Source organism: Salvia splendens, unplaced genomic scaffold, assembly GCF_004379255.2.
Source record: "Salvia splendens isolate huo1 unplaced genomic scaffold, SspV2 ctg773, whole genome shotgun sequence".
NCBI lineage: Eukaryota > Viridiplantae > Streptophyta > Magnoliopsida > Lamiales > Lamiaceae > Salvia > Salvia splendens.
In genome coordinates, this window is record NW_024599448.1 from 1 (window position 1) to 11,093 (window position 11,093).

Here is an 11,093-nt window from a genome sequence, read left to right on the forward strand (position 1 = left end):
TCTTCTTGCAATGATCAAACTTGTCTCTACCTAGAGACTTTGTTAGCATGTCAGCCGGATTGTGCAAGGTGTTAATCTTAATCACCTTCACTCTCCCCTTTTCGATCTCATCTCGAATAAAATGCAACTTTATGTCTATGTGCTTGCTCCTTTCATGAAAACCCGGATGTTTAGCCAAGCACATAGCTGAGCTGCTGTCACAATGAATCACCATTGTCTTTTGGTCAAAACCAAAGTCAGAAATCACTCCCTGAATCCAAAAAGCTCTCCTGTACAGCTGCAGTGAGAGCTATATACTCTGATTCTGTGTTGAGAGAGCAACAACACTTTGCAACCCTGATTTCCAGCTGATTACAGTTCCAAACATGGTGAAAAGATAACCTGTTTGGGACTTCCTGTTGTCCAGGTTTGCAGCATAGTCTGCATCACAATACCCTGCACAACCTCCTCAGATTCACCTTCCCAGCCATTGAAGACAATCCCCAGTCCTTAGTTGACTTCATGTACCTCAATATCCACTTAGAGCATTCCAATGCTCCTTCCCCGGGTCTGCCATGTATCTGCTAGTCACTGAGATAGCATGAGCAAGATCTGTCTTGTACAAATCATAGTATACATAACACTTCCAACCACACTAGCATAAGGGATAGCCTCCATCTCATCAGCCTCTTGCTTAGTTTTAGGGCCTGCTCCTTTGAAAGCTTAAAACTCTGGGACAGAGGAGTTGATGCAGCTTTTGCATTTCCATTTTGAATCTCTGCAAAACTTTCTCAATATAGTCAGTTTGCAGCATCCACAGCTTCTTGCAGCCTCTATCTCTCTGAATATGTATGCCTAGGATCTTCCTTGACTCTCCTAGATCCTTCATTTCAAAGCTTGACTTCAGATCTTGTTTAACTTTCTGAATTTCTGTCATAGAAGGCCCTGCAAGTAGCATATTCATCCACATAGAGTAATAGGTAGGCAATGGGAGTCTTGCTGCTTCTTGATGTAAATGCAATCATCATATTCTGACTTGGAGAAGCCAATCTTCTTCATCTGTGCATCAAACTTCTTATTCCACTGTCTAGGACTTTGCTTAAGTCCATAAAGACTTTTCTGTAACAGGCACACCTTGCTTCTTCTCCAATCTTCACATAGCCCTCTGGCTGTCCATGAAGATAGTTTCCTCTAGATCTCCATTTAGGAAGGCTGTCTTCACATCAAGCTGTTGTAGCTCCCAGTCAAGCTGATTCACCACAGCCAATAGGATCCTAATTGAAGTGTGCTTCACAACAGGTGCAAACACTTCATTGAAATCGATTCCCTCCTGCTGTGTAAAGCCTCTAGCCACCAAGCCTTGCCTTGAACCTGACTCTATCCTTATCAGTGGTCTCAATCTTTCTTTTAAACAACCACTTACAGCTTACCAGCCTCCTTTCCTTACCATCTGTACTCAGCTTGGATTTGTCCACCAAAATCCATGTTTTGTTCTTGAGTAAAGACTCTATTTCCTCATTCATGGCTTCAATCCATCTTTCTCTATCTTTACTCTGCATAGCTTCTTATATGTGAGTGGATCTGCGCCATCAATACTTTCAGCTGCACACAGAGCATAATACACAACATCAGAGAACTTTGTTGGTGGCCTTGTTTCTCTTCTAACTCTGTCCCTTGCAAGCTGATAGTCTCTGATAGAGTCTGATATAGACTCACCAGCCTGGTTGCCCTGAGTTGGAGCCTCTTCTTTATCTGAATCAGACTCACTCCCTGAGTTAATAACTCCACCTGCTCCTAGGCCAACCCCCCAGGCTCCACCTTGAAGAAATCACCCTCATCTTCACTGGAGTCCAGCTTATCTTTCAGGTATGGCATCTGATCCTCCAAGAACACCACATCCCTACTCACCAAGACCTTCTGCTTACCGGGCTCAATACACCAGAGCCTATACCCCTTAACACCCCTCTGATACCCCAACATAATACATTTCAGAGCCCTAGCTTCAAGCTTGCTTTGCCTAGCATGAGCATAGGCCATACACCCAAACACCTTGTACTTTGAGTAGTCACTATGAGCTCCATTCCACATGTAATCAGGAGTTTCAGATTTCAGGGCAGTAGATGGGCATTTATTGATGAGATAGGCTGCTGTATACACAGCCTCACCCCAGACCTGCTGCTCAAACCAGAACCAAGAAGTAGGCACCTCACCCTCTCTAGGATTGTCCTATTCATCCTCTCCACAACACCATTTTGCTGAGGATTACCAGGAACAGTCCTATGCCTCTTCATACCCTTCTCTTTACAAAACAGATCAAACTCCGCAGACAAGAACTCTAGGCCATTGTCTGTTCTTAAGCATTTAACACTTCTACCCTTCTCTAGCTCAACCTCCTTACACCATATCTTGAACTTTGTGAGTGTTTCAGATTTTTCTTTAAGAATATATACCCACAACTTCCTTGTATAGTCATCAATGATAGCTAGATAATACTTTCCTCCACCAATTGAACACACCGGTGAAGGCCCCAAAGATCACTATGTATGTAGTCTAAAGGGGCTGTAGAAGAGTGAATACCTGTAGGATAGGGTGCCTCTTAGCCTTTCCAAGTATACACTGCTCACAGGGGTCCATCTTGTTGAAATCTCCAGAGATCAGACCCTTCTTGATGAGTTCTTTCAAGCTTCCTTCAGCTGGGTGGCCCAATCTCTTGTGCCATAGCATTATGGAATCATCTGACACTGCATTGCTTTCTCCATCAACAGCCTTAGCCTTCAGATAATAGAGAATATGCTCTCTGTCAGCCTCCATCATCACTGCATCTCCAGATTTAACAAACAATTTTCCTTGACTCATCAATATGGTGAACCCTTTCTGCTCCAGCATTCCCAATGAGATGAGATTCCTCTTCACTTCTGGAATATACCTCACCCCAGTTAGGATCTTTATAGAGCCATCTTGTAGGCTTAGCTTTACCTTCCCTATTCCTCTGATCTGACAAATGTGATTATTACCCAGCACCACAGTGCCGGCTGCTTCTTGAAGGTCATGAAACCAGCTCCTATTTGGGCACATATGGAAGCTGCACCCTGAGTCCATAATCCACCTATGACTGACCCCACTGTCACTAATATTCATGAGTTGAGCCGGGGGATCAGCACTCTCCACACAATCAGATTGGTTGTGTCCCTCAGAGGCTATCTTTCTCTTCCATGCATGACAATCTTTCTTCAAATGTCCAGGTTTCTTGCACCAATAGCAAGCTCTGGTTTCCTTCTGAGCATCAGAACTTGAGGGTTTAGAGCCCTCAAACTTCTTCTTGAAGTTCTGCTTCTTGAACTTCTTCACATTCAAGGCCTCTGCAGCTTGAACATTGGAGCTTGCAGAGCCTCTGTTGGCTGTCTTCTGGAGTTCTTTGGCCATCAAGGCTGAATAGACTTCTGCATAGGTGATAGGTTTATCTCTTCCATAGATAATTGCATCACTTAGCTGGTCATACGAGCTAGGCAAGGCATTCAATGTGAGAATGGCCTTATCCTCATCTGAAATCTTGACATCAACAGATCCCAGGTCATCAATGATCTTGTTGAACTCCTCTAGCTGCTCAATGATGGACCTATCTCCAGAAAAACTATAGGCATACAGCCTCTTCTTGAGATACAGCGGTTAGCCAAGGATTTGGCCAAGTAAACTTCATCTAACTTGTCCAAGATCTCCACCGCAGTCTTGGCTTCTTGAACTTCCCTCAAGACCTTATCTCCAAGGCACAGAATCACTGCAGAATGTGCCTTGAGCTGCATCTCCTCCATCTTTGCCTGAGCTTTATCATCAAGCACTGGAGCCTTCCTTTCTCCTCTGGTTTTGCAAGAACTGCGGCCAAGCCTTGTTGAATCAAAACCGCCTTCATCTTCATCTTCCACAGGCTATAATCATTCTTGCCTGTGAATTTTTCTGCATCAAGCCTTGCTGCCATCTCTGAAACCGTTTGATCCTCTGCAAATCAGCTTCAATATCCTTTCCCACAGACGGCGCCACTTGTTGGGATTTACGCACACAAGGCTTTCACACACTCAAGAAGATCACACACACACTCACTGTTGTATGAGATCACACACTGCAGAAACACACACACTCACACTTTGAGTATTGAAGATGATAATCTTGGAGAGAAACTGGAAAACTCTTTATTGATAAAACTACTCTAACTACATACACGGTTATGAGCTATTTAAAGCTCTACAAACAAGTAGCAACTGCTACTAACTAACTACAACAAGGATCAAGAAAACAAGAAGAATAACCGCTACACCTCGGCTAACTAACTGCTTCTTCCTTCTCGGCTCAGACCGAACTGGTTGCTTCTTCCTTCTCGGCTCAATACCGAACTCCCTTCTCGCTCAAGACCGAACTCTCTTCTCGGCTCATTCCAGCTCAAAGCCGAGCTTCCTTACCGAGCTTCCTTACCGAGCTTCCTTACCGAGCTCCCTTCTAGCCGAGCTTACCGAACTCCTTTCTAGCCGAGCTTACCGAACTCCTTTCTAGCCGAGCTTACCGAACTCTGCCTTCTTCTTCCAACTGAAATGAGCACTCCATTATTACAATGTTGGTGTGAGAATAAGTCTTAAGACTCGTCGCACTGTTATTCAAAGACTTGTTCAATACTACTACCAAGTAGTACTCCCTCCATCACACAATATGAGTCATATTTGGTGTGAGTATAATTCTTAAGAAATTGTTTGAATTTGTAACTTTTATTATGGGACGGAGAAAGTACTATATACTCCATCCGTCCGCCATTTATAGTCCATTTTTATTCGACACGGATTTTAAAAAATTGTTTGAATTTGTAAAAAAAATGAGGAAATGAGTTAGTGGAAAGTGAACCCCACTTTTATACATTGGTTTTATAATATAATGTGAGTATAATAAGTTAGGTAAACGGCTATCTAAAATGGAAAAAAAGTAAATGAGACTTTAAATTATGGACATCCCAAAATAGCAAAATGAAACATTTTTTCATGGACGGTGAAAACATATACAAATAAATTAAAATGAGAAAAAAATATAATTTTTTCAAGTATTGATATAGAATGTGTGGTCTTAGGCAGTCTATGTGTGGATCCAAGGAAAGATATTTAATGTAAAAAATAAACGTCAATTATAGATTTACTACTATTAGTTCACCCTGTTTCTGAAAAATAGAAATTCTTTCATTTCTAGTTTTTTTTTTAAAAAATAGAAACTTTCAATTTTACTCTACGAACCACTAACACTTTTTCTTCGCAATTTTCTTACTTTACCAATTCTTTTCATTTTTTCTTTTTTATTTTATAAATTTTGTATTAAAACTTCATTTCAAAGTTTTTATTTTAGGAAACACTAAAATAAGAGTACTTTTCAAACAATTCATTTTTCTTAGAGGACATTGATTTAAAGCGACTCAAAGAAAACGATGGGAGTAGTTAGAGGGAAGTTTCCATGCACGTGTTATGAAATTTGAGTGATGAATTTATACAAGTCTCCATTCAGTGGCGGATGCAGAAATAAATTTTGGCAGGGGCTTCACTAAAAATTTTCGTAGTCCGTCATTAGGAGTCTCATTTCTTGGCGGCGCGAATTTTAAGAAAAATTAAGAAAAGTGAGTGGAAAAGAGTTAGTGAAATATGTGTCCCACTTGTATATATTAGTTTTAAATGAAATGTTAGAGGAATGAGTTAGTAGAATGTGAGACCCTATTACCATTTATAGTAAAAGTGAATCGGAATGGACAGACTAAAATGAAAAAACGGGACTCCTATCGCGGACCGGGGAGTATTATATATATATATATATATATATATATATATATATATATAATATATATATATATATATATATATATATATAATAAATCACAATAACAACTATTATAAACCGCATAAATAACTAATAGATAAAATTAATTTAATAATAAGCTTAATCAAAAGAATGATATATTTCATATTCTAGTTGTGTTTGTTTTACTAAAGTGGTGGCAATTAAATTCTACATTGATTGAAAGTGCTACAGCATTGGCATAAGACAAAACCCTTTTCTATTTCAACAATTTACAAAAAAGTGTGTCAATAAGAAATCAATTTAAAAAGTGTAATGATATTTTTTATAATTTGTAGAGCCTAAGACGTTCCACTTAAATAGGATAACTGACTTTTTCTTTTAATATTATTTTTAATCATTTAAGTTTAATTGTTGACAGCTGTAAATCAATTTATCTTCCTTCTTCCATCTCTATTCACCGCCATTGTTGTAGTAGTTTTTATCTCTAATTTAATTTTCAAGCCCCTCCTTCCATTAAACCTCTAATAATTTAGACATAAAATGTATTAGAAGGGCTGAAGATACATTCTGAAAAATTTGAAAATTTTTGCAATAGAAATTTGTTAAAACAAAAGTTTGGGAGGGGCTTAAGCCCCTCGTCACTTCAACGTGTGTCCGCCACTGTCTCCATTAATTTGTGGTTTTTATATCTGGACAATGATGTATACGTATTGCGTAGTACAACATATATATTGTATAAATAAGATGATTCAAATATTTTGTGTATTTTTCAAATTTTCGAACATGTAATTTTTTTATTTTAAATGAACATATTTACAAACATTGTATTTTTAAATTATTCTCATATTAATTTAATCAGGATGGATAAATAAAAATTCACTTGCAAAATATAAGTAGTAAGAGAGAATTAAAATAAAAAGAGTTGTGACTCCCCAATTTGTTTTGGGCTAGCCTATCAGGCCATAATGCTTATAAAATACTGAACTTACATGGATTATCTTTTGCGCTAGCCCATCAGTCCATAATGCATAAAATATTGAACTTACACCACTTTTCGTTACATTTTCTTGTAATAAAAATAGATCGTGTTTTCTCAAATTAAAATATTTAATTTTGTATTACAGAAATAAGTAATGTTCCAACATAAACTTCAAAATAATCCCTAATTCACTTTGCTAGGGTAAAGATTTTATAAATAGTACTTCTTCTCGCATATAATAGATGTTATACTTTTCTTTTTAGTTTGTCATTCAAAAGATATTACATTTTCTTTTTTTGGAAACAAAAATCTCTCACATTAATATAAATATGTTATTTTCTCTTTTCGCTTAAAGCGCAAAATAACATCTCCTAAAATCGCATGTCATTATCTAAGTGTGTTATCTATTATGGGACGAAGGGAGTTCTACTCCATTTCATGTTAATTATTACTAGTATCTTTGTTCAATTTTTATGCAAGAAATTTTTTTAGACAGCATGAAAATAAAGAGAAAATTTTCGATTAATCAGGACAATTGACTTAAATTTCCAGGCAAGTTCAAATAAACAATCTTGGGCTAGTTCAGTCGTTGCTTCTTCGGCCAGCCAGAGTCGACACCTACTCGGAACTTCTCGGACTCGTTCAGCACAAGATAGCAGTTCCAGTAGGTGAAGTCCTTGTATACCCCCTTCAGTGGGAAGGCTTTCTCCGCTATTCTCCTGCAGTCCTCCTCCGTTTGGCCACTGCTCATCATGCGGAGTGCGTTGGTGTACAAACCCGAAAATCGAGAGACCGCAGCCCTGATTCGGTTCCAGGCCTTCCGGCAATCCTTCCCGTTGCGTGGCCTCCCCTCCGGCAAAATCTCTTGTAGGCTGCTGCTATCTTGCCCCACATGTTGACGATCCTCTGCTCGTTCGAAACGAAAGGATCGTCGCAAACACTCACCCACGCCTTGCAGAGCGCGATGTTCTCTTCGTCCGTCCACCTCCTCCGTACCTCCTCCTCACCCGGCTGCGACGACTCGCCGACCTTCGTCTTGCCCTTCTTCTTTGGGCGCCACGCCCCCGCCCTGCCCCCCTTGAACGAGAGTTTCCGGAGCTCCGATAGTATCAAACACCAAGTCATCTAAGGAGAAACTATCAAACCCCAAGGGCGTTTGGGTCGATGTGTGCGAAGAACCAGTCGAAAAATCAAAACTAGGGCGATAGACATCCTCCGCCGTCGCCGGGGACCCCCCAGAAGTCCCCTGTGTAGTCGGTACGACCCCCGGAGTCCCCTGTGTCGGCGGTACCCCCCCGGCAGACTCCCCCCCGTTGGCATCCCGGGAAACATCTGCTGCCACGGGTACATGTTGTAGTACCGACCCCATCCACTTCCCACGGGCATCGACGGAGTTTGTGACCCGCTACTCCCGGAACTAGGCTCGTTGTTGAGATTCATTTCCCGTTGTTGATCTTGTACAGGAATTAAGATAGAGAGAGTACTCGTTAAAACAAGTGGTGCGAATGAAAATGACGAGCAAAACACGTATATATAGTGTTTCGAAAAAAAAAATTAAATTTCGCGCTAGGCGGTGCGCTGGGTGATCCGGGCGCTGCAATAGCGCCGAGCGGATCGCCCAGCGCCACGAAACCGCCCACCGCACCGCCCAGCGCCACGAAACCGCCCAGCTCTGCGCGGTTTCTCTCTCCATTCGTCCGCTGGGCGACTGCAATAGACCACCCAGCGAACCGCCCAGCGCCGACACTCGGCTGGGCGCTATTGTGGATGGTCTAAAGATATTTTTTAATTATAATTAACAATGTTTAGTATTTTTTTTAAGATCTCAACTAAAATTAGAGGACGTAGATGAAAGCGTCTTTATTCTTCATGTTGTAACGATTTCTTTAGCTTCCTAAATTGTTGTTAATTATTTTAAAAAATTTCAACGCAAGTAATTGCATCTCAATTTTTGTGTTCTAAATTTTTTTTTGTTTATTATTTGATATTTGAAGTTTATAGTATTTGATAATTAGAATCGATTATTATTGGGGTTAGTTTTCCAAAGGTTACTAAACTACCGTGCCTGTATCAATAAAGGTATTAAACAAAAATTTATATAAAAATATTGAATACTAATCTTCAATTATATATCTTTCAAATAATACATGTAGCTCTTTTCTTACCTTAATAAATAGGTTTAAAATTATTTTTTAATTAATTATCTAATTGATTTCTAAGAAAAACTGTTATTTTAATTCACTGTATGTTGTCGACAAAACATTTTAAATTGTCTATGAAAAATAATAGAAAATCGAAATATAACAAGAATCAAATATTTAAATAATACCTTAAAAATAAATATTGATTTTCCACTGCAAAAAAAAGAGTCAATGACATCTTTTAATACAAATAAGGACACTAATTTTTATTTTTGAATTTACCACCTACGCTTTAAAAAGTATCTTTATTGTTAGTATCTCAACTAAAATCAAAGAATGCAAATGGAAGCGTCCAAAAAAATGAAAGATGAAGTAAATTTGTCATTCATTTAGAAACACTTTCTTTTGCATCCTAAATTGTTGTTATTTTAAAAAACTTTCCAACACAAGTAATTGGGTCTCATTTTTGTGTCCCTAATGTTTTTTTAGTGTTCCTAAACATGAAATATTTAAAAAGTGAAACGTACCTATATGTTTTATATTATACTCTAACAATTTTTTGGAAATATAATTATTCTACTACTAATATTTTTCTTTATATTTTCTTTGACTGCACCTACTTTGATACAAAATTTTACTATTTCATTTTGGAGAAAATATTCACTAGTCATTCCACACCAAATAGCTGCATGAGTTAAAATACAATACCTCTATGTCTTTCTTTGACCGAATAGAATGAAGGTAGGAATAAAATAAAGATACGAATGAAATGACAAATCTTTGCATTTTCATCCAGCTCTCCCCCCTTCACTCTATCGTACTACTACACAAATTAACGAATAGAATGGAAGACGAATCACATTCCATTATCTCTAATGTTTTATTCTCTCTACTTTGTATATGTTCATACTTCATTATATATCCAATTAGGGGCGAACACATGAATTTTTGTTGGTAGGGGCTTTACTATATAAATTAGCACTGTCAACAAAAAATAGTCTTATTTATGAACTGAACAAGTTTTAATGCGTATCGGTAACGTCACATAAATAAAGATAAATAATAGGTAAAGTACAAGAGAAAGGAGCAAAAATTGGTGAAAAAGTTTCCATAAATACAAGTGGGTAGTGGACATACAAAAAAAAAAAATTATGGCAATTTTCATTAAAAGAGAGAGAATTTTTGTGTGATTAATTGAAAAAAAAATTAATTTAATGAAAACGAATTTTGAGTTTGGTTGGATTATTTGCAGAAGAAAAGGAAAAAAATATGGTGGTGAAGAAAATTTAGAATCTGTTGAATTTATTAATGGGAAATTAAGTTATTAAATTAAAATTTAGTTAACACTCCTTAAGAAAAGAAAATTATAAAATGTAATTGCACTGTAATTTAATTCATTTGACAAAAAACGCACTGACATATATAAAAAGGAATAACAGCGGGAGACATTAATCTTAAATATAATTATAACTATAATTTATTAACTTAGTTTTAGTCAAGTGATCTTTATTTTAAGAGCATAAAATAAAATTACATTAAACAGAAAATGTTGGAAGGAAAGGTGCTAACGGCAGCATTGGCAATCTCCTCGTCGGCCGATAGGGCGTGGATAACAACATCCTCTGGGGCACTCAAATCCATCACGTGCATAACTTCTCATCTTCTTATCTGAATTAAATCAATAATCATTCCTTCTAAATTTATATCATCTTCTATCTATTCTTCAACACAAATAGAAAGAGGTGTGGAGATTTTCAAAGAAAAGAAATGCTTACTCTTGAGGTGTCGAGCGTCTGCAACTTGTATTGAGGAAATGAGAAGAGCTATAACTAAGAAAAGAGCCATACTTTTGGAAACCATTTCTGGATTTGTACAAAACCTAAACCAATGTATTGCGGATTTATATAACTTCAACAAGCAACTGTTTTTTTTTTTTTTTTTAAAGTCTCAAAATTCATCAAAATAATTATTGAAATTGTCAATTAAGCAGGCATGTCAAGGCTGAAGCCCTTATAAAAATTATTTTTTAATTATGTTTATCAGATCTTTAATTTATTTAAATTCAAGATGCATATTATGCGAAAACTATCAATGATTTAATTTATCCAAAAATATACTACTCCTACTACTTTTAAATAGAAAACATTTACTAGTGAAACAAATCATTTTGGTGTGAG

At 37.5% G+C, this 11,093-nt stretch overlaps 1 long non-coding RNA gene across 1 annotated transcript; it reads right to left on the reverse strand.

The window, feature by feature from the left end:
• Positions 1–10,370: 10,370 nt before the first annotated feature.
• LOC121791308 lies at positions 10,371–10,820 on the reverse strand. Its single transcript, XR_006048509.1, has 2 exons — positions 10,692–10,820; positions 10,371–10,584 (listed from the first exon to the last, which is right to left on the reverse strand). It is a non-coding gene; the product is annotated as an uncharacterized LOC121791308 (long non-coding RNA).
• Between the last annotated feature and the right edge of the window lie 273 nt (positions 10,821–11,093).